We start from the raw sequence: 23,416 nt of genomic DNA on the forward strand, positions 1-23,416 counted from the left end.
AGTTCAAGTTAAAACCATCATGGGAAGTCGGATAATACAAACGTATGCATTCCTGGATCCTGGGAGTACAGCTACTTTCTGCTCAGAGCAACTTATGCAAAGGCTGAATATTACTGGTAGGAGAACTAGTTTCCTTCTGCGCACTATGGGACAGGAAAGGGTCGTTTCAGCAAGCACCCTGAATGGGTTGGAGGTGGCTGGTCTTGGCAGTAACCGCTTCTACAGTCTCCCAGAAGTGCTCACACAAAATAAAATGCCTGTGACCACCAGCAACATTATCACACAGGGAGAACTTCAGAAATGGCCATATCTCTCTGGTGTACAGATCCCATGCATTGATGCTGATGTTGAACTGTTGATTGGCACGAACACCCCTAAGGTATTGGAACCATGGGAGGTCATCAACAGCAGAGACAATGGCCCATATGCAATACGAACTTTACTTGGCTGGGTAGTTAATGGTCCACTTCGAAAAGGGGAGAGCAGCGAGGAGGCGAGGAAGGAGGAAACAGAGGAGAAGGAAGGAGTGGAGGAGGAGAAGAAGAGGAAGGCAGAACCTTTATCCTCCCATCCACCAACAAAGAACAAAACCAATGAAAGTGACAGCGGTGGAGCTCCCAACGAGCCAATCATAGCCGACTCCTCCCAGTCAGCTCCTCCTAACCCCGCCCACCTTGACAAAGATGTCCTGCTGGAGCGTCAGACTCACCTCCCAACAACTCACAAGTTCAGCAGAGAACCACTGGACAGGGTCATAAAGAATCAGCCTTCTCCCATCCTCTCCATCAAGCTTAACCATAACCCCTTCAAGTGTCCCGTGGCCAGCTGCGCCAAGTCTTTTAGGAAGGCCAGTCTGCTCCACTACCACATCAAGTACTACCACTCTGAGCAGAAGCTGGACGAGCGAGGCGGAGAGCAGGAGCTGCTCAGGAGGAGGAAGTCCTTGTCTAAAGGGGGCGACGTGATGCTAGACAGGGGGACTGAGGACCAGGACAGTATCTGTCACCATGACGACAGGGAGCACAGCACCATGGGAACAGAAGTGAAGAAGGAAGGAGGGAGGGAGCTGGACAGGAAGAACTTCCTGAGAGTCAAACTCAAGAAGAAGAAGAAGAAGGGGAGGAGAGACACCGCTTTGTTATGTCAGCAGCGAGCACTGCTACCATAAGTCACAAGCAATCATGGATGAGATAGTGACCTGAAAAATATAAAAATACATAAACAAAAACGGGTTATGTTTACAAATGGTTGAGGGTTTTTTTTATTTTATTATCATTTATGGTTTGGTTCTCTATGTGCATGTGACTTAAGTTATGGCTCTATTTGTTTACACATGAAAGTAATTGTAATGTCTGTGGTCATTCAATTAGGGGCCGGTGTGTTAGAGCCATTCTGTACTGTGTGTTCATGTCATTACCTGATTGCCACAGTAGGTGGCGTATTGGACAGCAGTAAGGTGGAAATAGGATAAATAGAAGAAGAAGTAATTGTTCCTCAGGTGTGCTGCTTACCGGGGAGAAGCACACAGTTTTTGACCGCCGTTTAGAGGCTAATAATTGAACCTTTTCTTTTGTTCGTTTCCTTTCGTTAATACTTAAAGTGCGTGTAAACAGTGGCTTTATTAAAGTGGTAAATAAATACATCTAAAACAAGTCCGCAGATGTGTGATTTAAAACGAGAAGCAGCCGAAGGACGACGTGTCGACTACGAATTTCCCGGTAGCAGCCCCTCACTGTGGCTTAGGTTTCTTTTCTTTTTAGTTTAAATGAAATCAAGTCACAACAGGTACCCTTCTGTTGGGTTGCCAAGCGTACTGATCCGGCCCTAAAGGGCGGAGCTAGACACACTGCAGTTCGTTGGTTGATCGAAAGAATCTTCACTTCCAAAAAGCGTGCTGAGTGATTTAGCGCGGTGTAAGGGTTCGGCTCGCCGCGGAAACTGAACAAAATCAGGGTTTGTTGTACCAAACTGTCCTGAACCAAATCAGACAGCTTGGTGGAAATGAGGAAAACAAAGTTTCAGTGAAATATAAAAAAACACGTTCATATTAACCATTAATTAATTTGTAGATAGATACAGATACTTCCTTGCATAGATAATAAATCTAAGACTTTGTGATTGGAGAGGGTCTGCTGCTCTAACACAACTAACACAGAGCAGAGGACGACACACAACAATCATTTCACTGAACACAAGTTTTCTCACCACTCATCACTCACTGCCGGTCAACACAGCTGAAATAGAAACTGCACATTCATAAGCAGAAAATTCAGTCCACTTCCTCTAAACCACGATGACCCTTTGCTAATTCTGAAAGTGAACGTTATTAATGCAGAGGCAGGAACCTTGAGGTCAAACACAAACGTCCATCCTGGCTCTTTATACTCACTCCAGGGTGAATATGGTGGTGATAATATTCTGACACATGTATTATTATTAGCCACCGCCGTCGGATGGCGTGCACCCGGGTCAATGAGCAGCTCTACACACTTCTGTTGCATGTTGACGTAATGTCACAATACGATGGTGAGTCCGTATATTGAGTTTTATTTTGAAATTGACCAGACAGAGCGACTTCCTGTCCGTGGTTCACGTGGTTCACGTGCGCCTGCAGCGTACTCGCCGTACTCGCCGTGTGAACACGATGATTGACTTGAGTGGCAGCTCCACAGAGCATGTGGGAAACGGGGGGTTAGACTTGTGACGAGGTAAAGATAAAAAAAACACCACAGACCAAGAAGCTGCGGTCTGAAGGATTTATTGATCGGTGACGTTTCGAGCCAACACGCTCGTCCTTCACACCTTCCAGGCGTTTGACTGTTTACCTGTTTGTGTTTTCGGTTTCAGCACCCACTGAGCGACGTGCGAAACTTTGCTGATATTTCATCATGACTTGTGATGAGGCGTCAAGAAGCCAACTGTAGAGTTTGAAGTTTGAAGGGAAACGTACGAGTTTGGTTGTTTTGATGGCTTCACTCTGAATGAAGCAGAGACAGAAGAACTCAGGACTGAATGCACATCGTGTTACTTTACATGCACGGAGACGGTTGCCTTGACACTCGGCTCACCTGTAAACTCTTTGTCAACGAGCTTTCAGCCTTCGGCGGCGTTTTGTTGCAGTAAGACATGAAGTTCTTTTTCCTCTTTGAGAAGCAGCTTCTATTCACGCTTTTGTCGTTATGTAAAGAAATGAACATGCAAAGAAAAAAATTCCACCCTTTAAAAACATGGAGGCAGTTGAAGTGCTGATGTAACGGTGCGTGCTTTGGCGACGGCGAAGGTCTCTGAGTTCCTCTGTACTGTCAGAGGATTCACATAACGCTGCTTTTACATGACGCCCACTGAGCTCCGAAGATATAAGAGATCCACTTTTTGTTTTTTAGGTCCGATACTGATTCTGATGTTTTTCATCAGAGCCGATAACGTTACTGGTTTCAAGTTAAGTCTGTGAAACTGAAGAGTAAGAATTGTATTTTTGATCATGAAGGAAGGAGCTGTTACGTCCCGTCTGAACGTCGTCATGGAGACGACTTGTGGTCACTTCTTACGCTGCAGAGCGAGCGGAGAACGTTTAAAGCACCCAACCATATTTCTTATATCAGGGGAATGGATCGGCGCCGTCAGTCCGAAATCGTAAATACGTAAATTACTTAAAGGGGCAATACGTAACTTTCTCACGTAACAAAGACGGGTTTTTTTTAATCGCCACTTTTATTTATAGGAGCCCGTCGAGCCAAACTAGAAGCTGAGCGGCGTCGGGTGAAGTCCAGAGTCCCCACACGGGAGAACTTTTCATTCATGGAGGGAACTTTTGATTTGGTTTGGTGGATAAAAAACGACCCAGAGATGGCTTTCCATCTACTGATGAAGATGATGATGAAGATGATCACAGCAGCGAGAGCGAGCAACAGGCTGCTGGTGTCACTAGAAACATTGCATTTGTTAAACTTACATATCGCCCCTTTAAATATCAAATCGGCTCCATCTCTAACATGGAGGTCAAATTAAGATTTATTAGTTTTTTGATTGATTAGGGAACCGAACCATCCCAAGGTGCAGAAGTCTAATAACTCCACAAATCTTCTTCATTGAACCGTTTGCACATCAGTCTGAGCGTCCTGATCCTTCACAACTCCCTGAACCTATCATCTCTAAGCCTCCAGCGTTTCTTTAATCCCTCCTCCGTGCGGACCGGCTCCATCTTCACTTTGCTCTCAAATGGGAAAAAAAAAAAAAAAAAAAAGAATCGAGGCTTCATGTGGATCACGTCAGAAAATAACTATTTCCAATACATTCTAAAGACGTGGGAGTGAGACGGTCCATCAGGCACGTCGGTGTTTTCTCATTATTTCATCGCGCCTCGGTTCAGTGTTTTCATATCAGAGCTGCATTACGTTACGCTCTGTTTCCTGTCAATCAGCTGACACACACTCTGCTCCAGGGTATAGTACAAGAATTTAATTTTGGATATGCAGAACGTTTGAACTAAGATCAAATATTGCTTCAGGTCGAACAGAAAATGACATTTTGTTCCTGTAAACTATTCTCCGGAGGACTTCTTTGCACATTTCTAAAAGAAACAAAAAGCTGTTATTCTGTCTTTGAGAAAAAGGTCATTCGATTGTGCAGTGGAACAAAAAGTTGTTCAATATGACAAACCCATGGAAGGACAGAAGCAGACTGGCCTTTTAAAGTTCCCATGAAACCCCAAGAAGTTGCACATTTAAATTTTTTATAAAAACATATGAGAGAGATGTCGCTGTATTCACATCAGATGATGACACTGAACAATGACACCCAAAAACAAACAAAGCAAAAACTGAAATATGTGTTCGGAGAGGAACTTTCAACCTGCCACAACCCACTTTAGTTTTTGAGCTCATTCTGGATGATTTAAGATTTAAGAACTACAACATGAAAACTGCTACTTCTGATGTCTGTGGGCCAGCTAGCACATTAGCTAATACAGCTTCTTGCAAATGTCCTCCTCTCTAAGTTATTGTGCTATTGCTGTTTGTTTCTTGTACCAAAAAAACAAAGACGAGTTGTTCTGCTCTGTCACTCTGTGGTTCAGCAGAACATCATCTATCAGAAACCACCGTCTATCAGTGTCTTCATCACTTTAGGGCAGACAGAAAAGCAGTTTGCATTTAGCAGGAAACCAAACATAGCAACGCCCTTAGCAGCAAAATAGGGAGTTGGTGGAGACCAAAAACAAAGCAAAAAGAGGACGAATGATGGACTCTGCTGCACCAGGAGGCCACAAACACCAATCGAAAAGTTCAGCCTTAGTTTTCATAAGCCCCATTTACAAATGTACAAAACTGCAAAAGACTCTTGGGGTTGAGGAAATGTGTGAAAGTAAATCGCCACATTATTCTCCCCTATACCAGGAATGTTTCCTTCCCACCCCTGAGAACAGATTCCCTGGAGGTCGGGGTGAGCCGACATGAGATGACCCTTCACTGATGCTTAGCGTGAAAATTGAGGACAAAGTGTCCAGCTGTGCCTCCAGTCAGCAGCTGTGAGGTGCGTGTGTGAAAACGGCTCGAATCAGCTGTGAGTCACTGGTAATGTTGCACGCCCGATGTTCAGAGGCTCCGCCCACCCCGGGCTTAAGAGGACAGAGACGCAGATTAGTGTTAGAACTACATATTAAAGTGTATTTTTGCTTAACATGTGACCTTAAAAACTTGCTGCCCCCTGGTGGCCAAAAACTCAGATCTTGCAAGTTTTAAGAACATAGCTTTTCTTACATGATTGGATTAAGACCTTGTTCTGCTTGTAGTTTCAGCTGCCGTGTTTATTTTTGTTACGTAGAATCTGTTCCCCTCTTTGAAAGGAGAAGGTCAAGGATGGAGCGACTTTAACCGGATAACAACGCCTGTCAAAGAGAAAGCAGAGCGTTCACTTTTTTCTCCCTCCAATCATCGGCCTCGCCGCTCTGCTCCCTCCGTCTCTCTTCTCTCCGAGTTTCAGGCGTGTTTACATTTCGCACCGGAGAAAACAGACAGAGAGACAATAAAAACTCCCTTTATTAGGAAATGGCTCTTGTGTGCTTCACTGGCGCCTGACCCCCCCCGCCGCCCCCGCCCCCCCCCCCCACGAGAGGTTGTCATGGAAACACACCATAAGAGGACGAGTATTTGCCTTTCAGAGCTGAGTGAGTCACCGAGTAAACCTGTGGATCTCGGCCAATCAGAGGCTGCCAGGAGGAACCGAAGGCCGAATCAGCGAGCCAATCAGGAAAACAGAAATGAACACGTCGCGACTTTTCTTTTCCCTTTCAGTAATACGCTCTCGGGATGTGTGGACATGCTCTTGTCATTTTTGTGTCTGGTTTGAAGTCTTAATTTGAGTGAGATTCTCCCCTCATCGCGCCACCTCGACTCTGGGTCACCGTGACTCGGTTAACGGGTCCTGGCGGCAGGTTATTACAGCTCACAGGTCACCGCCACCTCTGGTTCTCTGCAATGAGGAAGTGAGACAAAAATAAATAGCACAAAGTCACACGCTGGCGGGGGCCACGTCTACACATTAACTATCTTTGCATATTTGACTCTTTGACTGTGAGAACATTTATTTCAGAAACACGTCTTTAATCCTCGGGGGGAAATGTATGACGTGTCGCTCATACAGGCCTGGATCTATTTTTACCTGCAAACAGATAATTCATAATCAATGTTTTTTGGGGGGATTTGTATGTCATACCTGATTAATTTTAAACACAGGAGCCACTTTAGATTAATGCATTTATTTTATTGAGGAGGCCCCAAGTAGAGATCTGGGACTGGGGCCACAAAGCACCTTAACTTTAAAGAGCGATGAGTCGAGTCTCATAGGTTCCTCTGGATCGTTTAAATACATTTCCATACAATGATTTCATGATTTTCTCTTCATTACTGCAGTCATTTCTCAGAGTGTAATTGCGGAGGGAAACTGACAAAAAATGAAAGATTCAATTAAAGCAGGAAGGCGAGATCAATGCTGCTGCAGCTCTGTTTCAGCTGCTCATGAGCAGATAAGATCCATTCAGTTTGCTGATTGTCATGTTTCAGGCCTGATCACCTCAAACACTCAGGTTTGTTTCTGAATCCAGTAACTGTCTGTACGAGGAGCCCTCTCCTACGATCAGCCGCGATTACGCGTGATCACAAACGAGCTCACGATTCCTGCAAACATCAGGAACGAGAGAGGAACAATCTGAGGATACAACAGGCCTTCTTTGTGAGGAAAGAAAAAAAAAAGACAAATCTACGAGGACGTGATGTGCACTTCTCTCTCCGGGATTTATCGAGGTCGCCTGGGCGGCGTAAGCAGAACGGAAGCCGCGCGAGGTCGTAAAGATAAGAAAGCGTTAAGGTTTTACTGCATCGCAGCACAGTCCCATACTGACAGCTATAAGAGGAAAAGAGCTCACATACTGCAGGTGCTGCACACACACACACACACACACACACACACACGTGCAGAGGCAACATCCACTTGTGCAAATACACTCCCTACTTTTCCTGAGTAAACACATCAGCAGTAAAAGTATAAAATCTAATCTCTCATCATCTGACCACGTCTCATCGTCACATTTCAAACTCCGACCTGACGTCCATGCTGTCTGACTGTCTTCAGTGGAAAGGTCTCCGCCCCCCCAGGGAGCAGCAGATTGCAGTGTTTATGTACAGCTTGCATTTCTTCCTCATAAATATGAAATTAGCGTTGTTAGGGTCGAGCGCTCTGCGTGGGATCGCTCCTCTTAGTGGCCGTAATTGAAATGAGCAGCAGCTCGGCCTCCTGAGGAGAGGCCTGCCCGATGCCATTAGAGGGGATCTGAGGGCAAGACTCCTGTGTCAGCGTGTGTGTGTGTGTGTGGTACATCCACACACACACACCTCGCTATTTAATCAAACACTAATCCCCATTCACACGTCTAATGAGGACACAATGGAATGGCACGAATGGCACGCTGTTTGAAAGTAAACTCCAGTAGAAGTTAAAACTGTGAAGGTTTGGGTTGGAATTATAAAAATGCATTTTTGATAGAAATGAAATTAAAGGTCTCGTGAAGCATCCACTAAAATCTGCAAGTCGACAGAACGTGGTTTGGAAACGATGCAAACGATGCTCTGCGGGAAACCTGTCGACAGCCTGCAGACGTCAATACTCCCTTTACTGTCAACCACCTTTACAAAATCAGAGTTTCTGTTTCCAAAACATGTAGAATTTTAGAAGGCAAAGTTTAGATATCACCGGTCGTCAAACACGACTAAAAAAGCTGAAGTAGTCGACTCGGGCCAGACGAGTAGTTGGTGGTGACTTGACCCTCATCCTCCACCGTACTTCCAACTACAGAGCAGTAAAGTGTTCAAAGATGATTTCCACACACACAACTCAGAAGTCCGCCATTGTTGAATCTTCCTGCAATAAATGTTGTGTATTTTGCTAATTGTTTACATTTTTGGTTGTCCCTTAGTGTGCGAATAAATAAATACTGAATACTAATGCACACGCTCAAAAACGTTCTGTTTTCAAAGGGAGGTGCCGTTTTCACAACGTGACGTTTTCAGGCACGTAAAACACAGTTGTCGTGCAAACGAGGGCCGAATGCTCTCTTCAGCTACAGTGATACAAAAAAACAAACATGATTAATCTTTTACTACAAATGAGTGACGTCATTAATGTTGAAAAAACAAAAACAAAACCAAACGACGACTCTTACACACAAACACTCACTTAGACAACATCATATTTGAAATAGGTTCTTTATATAGGAAGAAAAGAGCAGAACCTTTCCCATCATGCATCACTCTGACTTGTCATTTTGCAGACATAAACAATATTAATAACAGGTTGTGTGATACTTACACACTGTTCCCATCTAGTGGAAATCACACAGACTGCAGCACGGCCAGCCTGCTCTCACCCTCTCTCTCTCTCTCACACACACACACACACACACACACACACACACACACACACACACACACACACACACACACACACACACACACACACTCAGCAGGGCGCATTTAGTCGCGTGTGCAATCAGTGTTAACACCATCAGTAGTGCACTTAGATGTTTCTCTTTATTTGTGTGTGTGTGTGTGTGTGTGTGTGTGTGTGTGTGTGTGTGTTTGTTTGTTTGACTTCCCAAGCCCAAGGGCAGCAACAGAAACACGCAAACACACACAAGCACCGCGAGCAGCCGCTGTTATGTAACCAGTAGCCACGTGTTGCCGTGGGAACGGAGGAGGCGTACAGGGAGGGGGAGTGGAGGGGAGGGGAGACAGAGACCAGACAGCAAGAGAGAGAGAGAGAGAGAGAGAGAGAGAGAGAGAGAGAGAATCAAATCAATACGATGACACAGCAAAAGTTTGGTAACATCGCGAGCCCACCCACGCCAACCTGCACCGTCTGAACACACACACACAGCCATGCACACACACACACACACACACACACAGCCGCGTGCACGTGAACACGCCTAATGATCTGATAAGGGGTTCATGCAAAGGGCCCATGAGTAACATCAAACAAGTGTTTTCTGTCTGCTTCATGTCATCAAACAGAAGAAACACAGGACTCATAACGCCTGATCCAACATGGCCATTTAAAGCTGCTCATAATGATATTCATACACTTTTCCATTAATAGGGTTTTTTCGCTCCTCAGCTTAAATATTCGATTCGATGTGAGGACATCAAAGCGGCAACACGAGACTTCAGAAGACAAACAACAATGGAGGACAATCGACAGTGTCAGCCGGCCGTCCTGGCAGACGAAGATGGAAACGATAAAGGTGAACTCATGGCTGCTGCAAACGATAAAAGAGTACAAAATAAATATGAAGACAAATCTGTAGCAGCGATGATCAACATTTAAAACTCCTCAGCGTCATGTTCGTGCTCCGGTTGGTCTCAGTTGGCACTCTAGCAGAGGTTTTTGGGATTCTGTCTTTATTCTGAAAGTGTTCTTGGATGTGTCTCAAATGCAGAGAAGTGGAGCAACATTTAGAAAAGCAGAACAGTGCTGTCCTCTGTTCATGTGTTTGTGCTTCTTTTGCACTACAGCGGTGTCTGAGTCTGTCATTTTGTGAGAGGTTGGAGCCAAACTGGAAGTGTTTCATTACAAAATGTTTGTGCATCTGCAGACGTTTTAAATCTGAGAAAAGAGGTTCTGGCCTGTAAAAGTGGCCGCCTGATGTTTTTTTTTTTTGTTCCTGCTTGTTTGAAAAGAGCAGCAGAACTTTTTTTTTTTTTTTTTTTTTTTTTTTTTTGGGAAAGTCGTGCTCTGCTGTTACATCAGGGAGAGGCAGAGGAAAGGCTATAAACGGCAAGTGTTCCAGGTCCATTTTCTACAATCTAGGCCAGCCACTGTGACGCAAAACCCGGGCGGAGAGAGAGGAGCTGGTGCACCGCTCACCAGCGTGTCAGAAGGGATGTGGTTGACAAGGGATCAGCAAACATGCGTGTTTGCAAAGATGCAATAAAAAAAAAAAAAAAACACGTGTCAGCACCATCACTGATTAACTTTCAGAGACACTAGAAGCTTCTGTGAGCTACTTTTGTGACCCGAAAGGAATGAGGGATTTTTTCATTATCCCCACGTAGCCCCGGCACTTCCTCCTGCAGAGTGAACTGGTGCAACTGGTCTATTTGGTTTCAGTCATGGGGAAACTGGTGATCGTGCAGAGCCAGCTCCTCTTCCTACTCCTCCTCATGTGGACAAAGAACAAACCACAGAAACTCTCCCAGACTCGGATGTACAAACACAGGAATAAATCCACAAGACGTGTCAGAAGCAGCAGCAGCGGAGTCGACTGGTTTGTCCTCTTTTCTTTTCATCGCTCTGACCTCACAACTTGTTCCTCCGACCCTCCCCGCCTTGTCAAATGTTTTCCCCTCCATCTCCCTCGCTCCGCTCCGGGCCGGTGTAGCTATCCTCTGTTGCTGTGGGGACAGGTCTCAGCTCGAGTGAGGTGCAGGGGGGGGGGGGGGGGGGGGGGGGGGCTGTGAGAGACTGTCAAGAGATTGCTGCGGTGAAAGGGAGGGCCTAGCGAGGTCGTGACCTCCACCGACGCAGCCGCTGTTACGCTAGCTGCTAGCTAGGAGAAGTTGTTTGTTGATGTTTTTATAGTTTTCAAAAATATTTTCTCGATCACTTCATGTTTTTTATGCTGAGTTTGATTTGGATTCCAACCTTTTTTAATGTTTCATATTTGTTTACAAAATCAGATGGGTAATATTCGTCATTTTGTCGCATCAAAAATTAGTAACAACCCAGTTAGCCCATAGCTCCCATCATCGCAGCTTCCTGGTGCTGAGAAGAGGAGGCAGTCAGAGTGGGCCATGGGGTAAACAGAGGAAGAGTCTGCTCAGGGTTTGTTGTCGCTCGCTGAACTTCGTGTGACCCTCATCACCCCCGATGAAAACCATGTTCTTGGCACCCGTTAGAGGAAATTCCCAGACTTTGCCGACCTTCAGCGCTGGTGGAGGTGGTTAAGGAGAAGGCCATGGAAAGGAGAACTTCCCCTCCTCAGTGGAGAGCTTTTGGATATCATGCGCCGACGTCAGGCAGCATGGGATACATGACGCACACTGAGCACGCTCCCTCGCTCACTCTTTCCCCTCTCTCTCTCTCTCTCTCTCTCTCTCTCTGTCTCTTTTCCCATCTGCGGCTGAACAAGACACTGGAGGATGGCTAACATAGCAGCTTCGGTTCATGTGACACTCCCCTGTGCCTTTGGCCTACTTAGCACAGCTGGAGCACTCTGCACCTCCTCGGAAACTCGGTTTGAATTACTCCGCTTTACAAACTTTCTCCTCTCAAAAAGAGAACAAAACATGCAGAGAATCGTTCACTTTGTTTGACTGTCAATCTGAAGAAAAAAAAAAAGGTGTGGAATCACGGCTTAAAGAGAAACAACAAAAAAGGGAGGGAGGTCAGTTTTTCCTCGTGCATAATTTCATTATCAGGTTTGAGAACATAAATCCAAAGAGGAAGATTATATTTTTTATATCTTTGTTTTTTATGAATAAAATGTTGAAAAATGGTTTAAGTCTTCATATTCTTTCAGGTTAGGGTTCATATGTATCCTATCTGCTCCCAGTCAGAGTGTCAGAGCTCCTCTTCATCATGTGTGTGAAGTGTGTTGTTGTAAATCCACTCTGATCCTGTATTTGATCATGTCTATAAACCCCTCTATTTCAGCCCTGCTCAGAACAGGCTGTTTCTGTGTCTGTAGCTTTAAATATGTAAATGAGCTGGGTCTGACCACGCCCCCTCTCTGGAAGGGCTCGGGTGTACTCGCTGCTTTCTGGCTCCATGTCCTATTGTTTACGGTGAGAAGGCAGACTCAGAGGGCAGAACAAACACCTAGCTGTGGGAGTGTCACCCACCTGGGGGAGGGGCTACTGCCCTTTGTGATGTCATGAGGGGAAATCTCTAAATGGCCTGTTTGAGCACACATTTTCTGAAAAGTGGAGCAGGCAGAAGTCGGAGAGGACGGACTTTTCTCATCATTGGAGGGTTTGGAGACAGACTAGAGACACGTGTTCATGTTCGATGTGTGTTGATGAATCTTAATATGTTGTGACTTAATGTGGCAGCTTTCGATCACACCAATGTTTTCTACCATACAGAATGGGAAACACTTACTCTGCATTAGAAACACAGCCGGCGACTTTAAAGAGGAACATTTTTCTAAACAATGTCAACCAGGATAATGTAAGCTGTTAACATTGAGTGTATTAATAGCAACGTCCTGCTAACATATTTCCATCCAGACTCGACTGACTGAAATACTTTTGACTCTCTTTCACAAACAGTTCTCCTTAAACAAGCTCTCAAAATACACCATCCTCCTCCAAACTGGTGGCACTCTCTCCTCGGCCTCCTGTGTGCACTTCCTGGTAGCAGATCTCTCTCTATAGGCTCTCGCTCTGAATCAAAGAAAACAAGGTAAGTGTGTGCGCATGAAGCAGGAAAAGGAGACAACTCACTTGTACTCTCTTCGGTCTAAACCACAGTTACAAAGCCTGACCGCTTACTTCTCTCTTTCTCTTTACATTTCTGTCTGCATCTCGCCCACGCAGTCTATTTTCCTTCCCAATCTTACAGTTTAATTGCCGTGACCAGCGGACATATGGGCAGCGCGCTGCAGCCAGGAAATGTTACGTCTCTGTTAAAGCAAGAACCTGATGTTCCTGCGATCAAAAAAGTCTGCCAAATGAGAGCAAATAAAGAAAACTAGCAAAGGAAGTTAAGGAGAAATACTGCAATGCTAACTTATTTCTTCCTAGATCTCATTATGTCGACACCCTCAGTCTCTCTTTCTCTTTGGTTCCTTCTTCATCTCCTCTCTAATAAAGACGTGGGAGGCTTTCTCCTCCGTTACTCGCACCCTGCTGAGGTTTCATTTCACGTCCTCCCCAGGCCGTGGTTGAATGCCAGGCAGATCAGTGCCAGACCAGACACTCCCTGCCAACTCAGCCTCCATCCTGCAGGCTGCTTAACGATGCAATCTGCCGCTCACCTCTGACCGGGCCGACTCCATTCACAGTTTTAGCACAGCTCATCCAAGCAGGCACGCAATGCAGTCCCCGACTGAGGAAGTACATATCTTTAGAAGAAATATAGTTCATCACCTCCGGCCAAAACACAGCATATGATCTATATATCGAGTCAATGATTACAAATGGTGCGAAACACATTCGTCTAATCTGTGATTCAGCTACATGCAGTGACCAGCTGTGAACCACATTCAGCTCACGCTTCCTTTTCTCATGCATTTCATTGTTTACAGTGCAATTAGCAATTTTAGAGGCCAAAAATCCCACCTTCCAGATATTTCTGCAAAATAAACCTCATTTCTTGGTTGATTACATTTCCTGGAGGAGCGATCGTTCATACGTTTCTGAGGAGTCTCGATTTAACTGAATAGTAAGTTACACTGCCGCTTTGCCCGGGATTACTTCAGCGGTAAGAACCTAAAAGGAAACAGATTTTCTTGTAGTGCACTCGTATTAATGGATCTTAATAACAACATCATGAAGCAGATTTGTAAAACGTTAACGCTTTGTCAGGTCTGTTCTCAAGAGGAGAAGAAAACATCCCTTCAGCATAAAAAATAAGGCTTCAATATCTTCTGAAACAAAGGCTGCTGTGTACGATTTTATCAGGTGGTTCAAATTTGGAGAATAATCTTAACAGTAATCAAATCACTGTGCTTTGATTGACTCACAACGGAAAAAAAACTGATGGATAATAAAAATCTGAAGAAATATTTGGGCAGTTTCCATCCATCCATTTTCCGCCGCTTATCCAGCCGGGTGCGGGGGAAGCAGTCTAAGCAGAGATGTCCAGACTTCGCTCGCCTCAGACTCAGACTCCTAAGCCAGCCGAGAGACATCGTCTCACCAGCGTGTCCTGGGTCTACCCCGAGGCCTCCTCCCAGGGGGACATGCCCGGAACACCTCCCCAGGGAGGCATCCAGGGGGCATCCGGATCAGATGCCCGAACCACCTCAGCTGACTCGTCTCGATGTGAAGGAGTAGCGCCTCGACTCCGAGCTCCTCCCTGGTGGCAGTTTATTAAAGTAAAAAAAAAAATCAACTTTGTTGAGCGACAGGGGCTAAGGATGGTTAGGAATCAAGATTATTTTGCTATTAGCAAGCTAGTATCGTTAGCATTAGCTGAGATTTTACTCTTGTCACACCTGCCATTTGTGCTGTCATGTTTAATTTAGCGATAACAGTCATGTTAAGAGTTGGCAACAATCATCTCGTTTCTTGACAAATAACATCAAGTTTTCTTCCAACAATCAACCAGTCCTAGCTAACATTACGACTTAAAGTGTAACATGACAGCCTTCAGCTAAAGGTAAGAAGAGCTACGGACAGGTGGGTGCATTGAGCTGTTAGCGAGGATGCTAAAGGCTCACCTCCACCTCTCTGCCTATTTCTAGTTTGATTAAAAGTTTGGAAGAGTCAACATTTATAATGTGGGGCTTCAAAAAGCCGCTTCAGAACCAGCTGGTTGACGCCACCATTTCGCCTACTTCCATGATTTGATTTGAGGGTGGGAAGTGTATTCTAATATAAACAGCCAACAGGGAACGCCGTGCACAACCAGCTCATGTACTGAGCTGTCGGCCGTTTGCAGGAACGTGTTTTTTGAAACTGAGAACTCAGGTTCTTTCGCACAACCCGATCTATCAGGAAGCGATGAAAGTAAAAACATTTCTTAGATTTTCTTTGCATATTGGGATAAAGTAGCATAGCATTAGCTTCCCACTCCAAGCTAACATCAGAGGGGAACGACAGATGTGCGATCAAGTGGACTTGGAGCCACTTAGAAAGACCAGCAGAGATCAACAGTCCGATTACAAGTAGCCACAGAAGAGTCTTGTTTCAGTTATATTAACATTAGCCGGAGAAGGTGAGTACACGCTGGATCTAATCGTTAAATCACTCTGGGCGGATTCTCCCCATCACCACTTCCCTCGCTCATCGGGCCTTTAATGACCTGCTTTGAGAACCATCTTCCCACGTCCTTTTTCCCGTCCCTAAGGAAACGCAACGTTTGCTGAGGAAATATTTGAGGAGTGTCCATTACCGAAGCTCTTGTGAAAGTCGTCTAACATCCAAGAAAGTTGGAGTCTGCTCCGGCCAGAGAGATGATGACAGCGGATCATAGTAACCGGGGCGGCGTGCTCAGATCTGGAGCAGGCAGAGCTCTGGACAAACAAAAGCCTGAGCCACTAGTTTTATTGAGAGCGGAGAAGGTAAACACATTTCATAATCAACTGCGCACTTGCCCAACCTACACGGACACTGACTCATTTTTTACTGCGTGCTTTGTTTACGGTGGCTCCGGCTGCAGAGGCGGGGCGTCGATCCTGCAGTCAAGAAAAGAAAGTGATCGCTGATGACTTTGTTGTGTGTCTCTCTTTCATCTGTTTGTGGTTTTCCTGCCCCGTCCCTCCATCTTCTTCTTCTTCTCTCTCTTGCTCACTGCAGCTGGTAATGTCTGCAGCTCTCGCCCCTCCGCTGCCTTCTGCGTCACTTCCCCTCCTGGTCCTGTCATGTAAACACAAGCACACCCCAGCTCACAGGCGTGCTCACTCACAGGCAACACTCTCTCACACACACAACCACCCAGTCACATGGGAGATGCTAATTACGACCACATAAACCCAGCGGAAATACAACTTTCACAGCTGGCTGTTTGAGCACACTGAGGCACGGCGTTAAAAAAAAAAAACGTTTACTTCAATAATTCAGGGAAAGGCTCACCGGAGAAACGAAGTAATGGGTTCATTTCTCAGATAAGGCTCTGATGTCGAGGCTACAAATAGAAAAGAGAGTCAGGGACGGAGATTCTGTGAGAAGAGGGAGAAAACGGAGCATTTAAACAAGGCAGCAGAGCAAATGATGAAAACAACACGTTAAATAACATCCAAATGAAACCCGTCTATTTGTTGAGACAGGGCGAGCGTAAACATCTGACAGACGTCATGCTTAGTGTGTGACGCAGATGCTCTGTCGTTGGTGAGCACACGCATGCCCCCACAAAGACACACGCAGAGAGACAGGAACACACAAACATGCGTACAGGCAGGCCGTTTTATCGCCGCTCGACTCCTCTGACACACTCCAGCCATTTCAAGCATGTCACTAATCGGAGGCTCAGGCTCATTGCTGAGATTCTGCACACACACACACACACACGATTGCCAAGAAACACTGAAGGGCGGAAATAAGAGCTCAGAGCTGTGAAAGTTCGCTTCAAAAGCCTGATGGATTTGTTCTGGGCTAAGAAGGCCAAACACTGCAGGATTAAAGCTTGTTAATGGTTAATGCTGCAGGATTATTGCAAATGTCATTATCATGCAAGAGCTGGGAGGACGTCAAAGCACATGCTTCACACTGTTTGTACTTGTCAGTGCAATGCTGTTAATTTGTTTACCACAGATTTTCAAGATACAATAAAAAAAAACAAGGAAGCAGAGGCGGAAGTGTGAAGTCACAGGTGGCAAACCTGCGAGTTTCTCCAGCAGCAGGGACGACATGATGTGTTTGCTGTGAGTTCCCTGAACTTCACGTCGTTCTTTTTATGAAACATACTGAGAATCCGAGGTGGCATAATGCATAACAGAGTCCCTGTTTGGCTCTTACATAATGTCTGTCCTGGATTATAATGCTCATAGCACATGTTTAACTGCACAGACGAGGACTCGTTTTAATACACACATTTCCCTTAAAGCAAAACAAGAACAGCTGGTCAACTTTTGACCTTCAGGAACATTCAAAGAACTGCTTTAATGCTGCCGAAAGATCAGCTGAGAGAAGATGAAGAATAGTGCAGACAGTGTGTAATTCAATGATACAGCAAAACAACAAAAACATGGCTGGTTTTGTAACGTTGATACGAGGTCAGATAAAAGGTTTTGTAACGTCAGCGTGAGTCAACAAGGTAACAACAAGCAGGAAAGAGTGCTTCCTCATCTCATCATATTTATGTAACTAACTCGTTAACTTCTTTTCTTGTTTACCCGCTTCCTGATCAGTCAGATTGGTATTTAGATATTTGTGCCGGATCAACTGGTGCCGGTCCAGTTGGCCCCCAGTCTGAGGCAGCCTCTCTGCTGCTGGGAAGCATCTCCGGAAGAAACCTTTCACATGAACACACTGAATGATTCCTTCTCTCTGCTTGAGACTGAAACTGCGGCCAAGATCAGAGGCTATTTGCACTCTCTCTGTATGTAATATAAACACACAGATGTGAGAATCACCAAAAGAAAATGTTGACTGCCTGTGTGTGTGTGTGTGTGTGTGTGTGTGTGTGTGTGTGTGTGTGTGTGTGTGGGCATAGAAAGAGAGAGGGTGAGTATGTGTGTGTGTGTGTGTTTGCGCAATCGCTGGAGCAGCAGGCAGGTGGTTTTGTTGTTTTCCCCCCTCTGAAACATTGACGGCACCTCACAAGCACGTTTCCAAACATCCCGCAGCACAATTGGAAGGCTTTATCAAACTAATAGGGCCGCTGTTTTCAAGCCACACACTCGTAAATTATTTTCACTTCCATAAAAGTGCCACAGGCCTCCTCATATGCAACACTATCACAGTTCATAAACATTTCATCAGACTTTGCGGCACCACTGGCCACATACGGTGGAATGGATCAACGACTAGAACAATACTCAATCAATAAACTTCTTGTACAGACACTGTAAGATACTTCCTAACAATGATTAATGGTTGAACCTGCAGCGTTTGTCATAAAGTCATCATTAAGTTCCCTGCCTGCATGTGTAGCCTGAGGGTCGGTCTCGTAAAAGACGGGCGGGATGTTTCCAGCCTGCAGCGCCGAGCTCAACCTTCAATGCTCCGGAGCGAGGCCGCATTATTCCCACTTGTTTACTTCAACTCCAATTTCTATGTGCGCAACACCACCTGGAATGCGGACACTGGCGAACACACTGACTTCTACAAAGCGCACATGGCTCTTGATCAAGAGGCTCCGCTGCAGGAATGTTGCGCCTCCCCCCCCCCCCTCGGAAAAACACTTTTCCCACAAAGCTGAGAGATGCATGTCCTCCTCACTTATAAACACTAGAATACACCAGCGCACTACAGGGCAACAAAAAAAAAACCTTGCGCGTAAACGCACCTGCGGCAGCGGCACACTCACGCACACACAGAGCTGATCTCACATCAGCTGAGCGAACAGAAATAACTTCACTTACGCAGAAAGACGCTCCTCTCCTGCTCCATCACCGAGCGCATTCTCCTCCTTTTTAAAAGTGTGTCATAGCTGGCAGGTGCAACTGCAAATAGAGAGGTCCCGTCCGATGAGGCGCAGTGAGTCCGGCTCGGCCCGCCCCGGACAGCATCGGCCGGGCTCGGCTCGGCTCGGCTCCAGCCAGCTGTCGGAGTCCGTGTGTCTCTGGAGGCCGTCGGGAGATGACTGCGTACATTTCGGCTCTTTCCACATCGGCCTGGAGCTCCGCGCACTCTGCCTCTCTGTTCCTGCCTTTTCATTATCTCATGTCCATGTGACACGCTCGGGCCTCTGACAGTGGAAACTTAAAGGGACCTCCCACGTGATGGCGCTCCGTGCGCGCTCGCGGCGGCCAGTGCGCGCGTCCCGGGGAAACAAGATGCTGCGCTCTCGATAAAAGTCAAACAGCAGGCCGTAAACACCTAAGACTGTCCGGCTTTTACCCGGAATGAGGATGTTAGGGATGGTTATAATAATAATAAGGCTTTAGATTGAATGATGACGTTTCATTAAAACAGCTGTTAATTATATTAAAAGTGATGAGGTTTAAATCCTTGGTGTTTTTATGGTGAGTTTATGTTGAGGCTAACAGTGACTTTTTTTTTTCTTTTAAAATGAGGTCAGACTGAGTGTGACATCAGCATGTGTATTGAAGTGAGGGGGAGAGGGACCCACGTCCTCCATGGAGGACATGTAAATATATGTGCTGATATTTGATTCTCTCTGTTTACTGTCATAGTCAAGGTCCAATTAGTCACATATGTCAACATGATTCTCAAAGGTATCATTTGCAAAACTCTAAAAAATGTATAAAGCAAACTGAAACGCACCCTTTCATCAAAAGTTGTGGAGTAATGACCTCCTAAAATGAGAGTGAAGTCAAACTCCCTTGTAGTTTGTTGTTTTGAGCCCTTTGTTAACACGGACAGGAAGGAGCTTCTTTCAGCTTGTTTATTTTTCACTCAGGGGTTAAAATATGTTTCATACATGTTTGTCTTTATGGGAACACCCGCTCTTTAACCGTTAGCCCTGCTATACCAGGCGGGCAAAGAGAGCCAAACATATAAAGACCGAATCCACTTTGAGATGCATATTGTTACATGGAATTGATGGCAGAATATCGTTGTCCGATGCTTTTTTATAAGTCTCCTATCCTGATGTCTCTGTACCTGCGGTCGAGATGAGGACAACAGGGGCGGGGCAGTTGTCGAGACAGGAGGGGAGGCGGAGTATTGTTTTAGATAGATAGATAGATAGATAGATAGATAGATAGATAGATAGATAGATAGATACTTTATTGATCCCGAGGGAAATTCAGGGCATCCAGTAGCAGTATACAGACAGGCAGGACACAAGACATTAGTTACAATACACACCTGCTGTCCCCCCTCCCCTCTGTATACAATAATCCCCCAAACAAGATTTAGCAGCCCCTATGTGACTAAGAGTAAACATAATTATATGTTAAACCTGTGCAGTTAGCATTAGCAATTAGACTTAAAACTTATATAGCAGTTTTGATCCAAAAATCTGCTCAGAAAGTCACAGAGTGAAAAGTTTTACTTACTTAAATTATTCACGATGTCAACATTTCAAATCTATAAAGAAGATGCGAGAAAAAAAATTAACTTTATTGATACCTGTTTTGAAACCTCAGCAACAGAAATAGAAGTCAACTCAACATTAAGTTATTTTTAAATACCAAAAGACACAAAATGTACAAACAGAATTTAAGTTCAGAAAACATTGCAGCTGTTTGCACAATTTAGACAATTTGCAGAAGTTTACCTGCAGTTTTTTCATTCCTCTCCTTCACACTTGTCTAACAAAAATAGACATTGTTTCGTAAAATCTTCAGTACTTTCCAATGACATTAATCATTATATTGATGTGTCTCACGAGGTTAAGGCGGAGACGTGGGGGCCTGATGTGACATGTGTTCATGGGGCCGCAGACGCCCCTGCAGCGGTCCGTACACACCTCAGACTGGATGAAGGATGATCATGAGGAGGGTTGTTGTGATAGTGATTTAAAATTAAAATAGGTGTTAATGACGTTCACAGTGATGGTGCTGATTATATTAGTGGTGTTGTTTCTGGTGTTGTTTGTGATAAGGACTGAAGAAGTGTCTCTTTGTTTACTAGCCTGTTTCTTTCTTTCAAAATGAAGTCATGCTGTGAGTGACATCATCACAAGGTGACTAACATTGTGGGGAAGCAGCTGATGTCATGTGAGAGACGGACAAACAGAAAGAGCCTTCCCCACCTTCAGAAGTCCTGCAGCTAAATCTGCTGCAGTCTCTCCTGTGTGTGTGTGTGTGTGTGTGTGTGTGTGTAGGTGTGTGTGTGTGTGTGTGTTCTGTTCTGTATTTAAGTGTCAGTGGAGTTTCCCTCGTTGACCGTTTCCTCTTGTTTACATTCACACTTTCTCCTCCAGGAGTTGTCCTGTGAGTCCACGGGGTCTCTTCGGCGTGACGATAACACGGCGCGCCTCGTAAAGAACCTTTACTCACCGCCATAGGTGATACTAAACCAGGGTAGCGCGCACTCGGGACTCTGTAAGTCGATGTAAACATAAAAAGAAAAACCACCATGATACCTGAGTGTTTAGCTCCTACAGAGAGCAGTGTAAATTACAACCTTTCAAAAATAAGTTTGTTCAGTTTGAAATATTACCATCATGAATAAGGGGTTTTTTTTGCTAATAAAGCTGGAACTATCAATGAAAACAGAGAGTTTGAATACATTTTCTCCTCTGAAGCTCCTCCCCCTCGCCTGAATATGGTCACTTTCCCTGTAAAATAAAGTTGTCAATTCAACGCTCCAAAACAGAGATCCACTTTAATAAAGAACTTTAAAGAAATGAAGCCTGGCCAGTATCCTTCTGTTAGCAGTGAATGAAGCCAGCCTCTTAACAAGCGTCAGATACAATTAGAAGAAACACTTTTATTAAATTTGCTCTATTTATTTTCTAATTTATATTTTTAATTTAAACACGTCTCTAGTCTGTCTACAAACCCCCCAATCAGGAGAAAAGTCCATCCTCTCCGTCTTCTGCCTGCTCCACTTTTCAGAAAATGTGTGCTCAAACAGGCCATTTAGAGATTTCCCCTCATGACATCACAAAGGGCAGTAGCCCCTCCCCCAGGTGGGTGACACTCCCACAGCTAGGTGTTTGTTCTGCCCTCTGAGTCTGCCTTCTCACCGTAAACAATAGGACATGGAGCCAGAAAGCAGCGAGTACACCCGAGCCCTTCCAGAGAGGGGGCGTGGTCAGACACAGCTCATTTACATATTTAAAGCTACAGACACAGAAACAGCCTGTTCTGAGCAGGGCTGAAATAGAGGGGTTTATAGACATGATCAAATACAGGATCAGAGTGGATTTACAACAACACACTTCACACATGGTTTGGGGAGCTTTGAGACTTAATTAAACTGAAGAGGAGAAGAATATGTGACATTTAATTTTACTTATATTGCAAGCTGTCTAAATGCTGAACAATTATTTTAAGAAAAATATCACATATGATACAAACTTTCTATTGTTTACCATCATCAGGACAAAAATGAATCCATAACAACAGAATAACATCAATAAAGTCTTTCATGGACTCTAATTAACTTGTCTTCTCCTCAGTTTGACGGAGGCTCTCGCTGGCAGTCCGGACCGTGTGAAAATACCAGCGGTCCGTGGGTCTGTAAGGCTCGCGGACCCCCTGTGGTTTGAAATAGAGCGGATTACAACTCTCACCAACAAAAGACACCAACTCACCCCCTCCTACATATCTGCTCCTCAGACACAAGTGACACTGTGAACTAAAGAGGCTCCTTTTGTGCTGCAAACCCATTTGTACCCATTAAAGGAGATAAAACAGACTTCCACTGCACGTCAAACACTGATTACGATGATATACACTGATTAACTTTATTTTGTTTTGATTTCAATCTTGTCTACAAAATGCTTGATATGAGTATAAGGTTATTGACAGGTGCAAAACAAACAGACATTAAAGCCCTATAGACTGCTGTTGTAAGTTGTAATATTCACGCCCCCATGACAGCGTTTTATCTGAATATCGTGGCGGTGTAATGTGGGGACCAAGTGACCCCGCCTGTTGACCGTCTTTGGAGGGAGTAACAGAGAAGTTGCAGAGGAGAGAGGGTTTCATCAGCTGCAGCAGGTGGGACTCAGTGCTGTGTTTGTTTGTGCATGTCTGACTGTGTGTGTCTATGTGGAGCTCCAGCTTCTGCAACGCTCTGACAGCAGGGATGGTGAAAGCACGGTGGGTCAGGCTGTGACTGCGAGGGTAGAGGGACGTGATGGAGACTAAGCTCATTAGCCCCAGAACTAGCACTATAGCTCCAGGCTGCGAGCCACTGAACGCCGATTAGGGGTCTCATCCATAGTGTGTCACAATGAGACTCTTTAAATCTCCTCGTTGCTGTTATGTTGACGTTCATTCAACGATGAAGCGCGTTTAAGTCGTCACATTTGTTTCAGCTTTTGCAGAGAGCTTGCACCTGTCGGCCACCGTAGGTTCAGGTTCAGGTTCAGGTTCAGGATCAGGATCAGGATCAGGTTCTGGTTCGACATCAATCATGACACATAGATTAGCAAACAGATGTAACAATGGAGAACA

The 23,416-nt window shown here is 45.1% G+C and overlaps 1 long non-coding RNA gene across 1 annotated transcript in view; it reads right to left on the bottom strand.

Moving 5' to 3' along the window:
* LOC306818059 overlaps window positions 1–19,079 on the bottom strand; it is a 55,740-nt gene extending 36,661 nt beyond the window's left edge. Inside the window, exon 1 of the long non-coding RNA XR_013778125.1 lies at window positions 18,740–19,079. This is a non-coding gene — a long non-coding RNA (uncharacterized lncRNA). The remainder of the gene's footprint in view (window positions 1–18,739) is intronic.
* Between the last annotated feature and the right edge of the window lie 4,337 nt (window positions 19,080–23,416).

Source organism: Symphodus melops (assembly GCF_947650265.1).
Source record: "Symphodus melops genome assembly, chromosome: 22".
NCBI classification, from domain to species: Eukaryota; Metazoa; Chordata; class Actinopteri; order Labriformes; family Labridae; genus Symphodus; species Symphodus melops.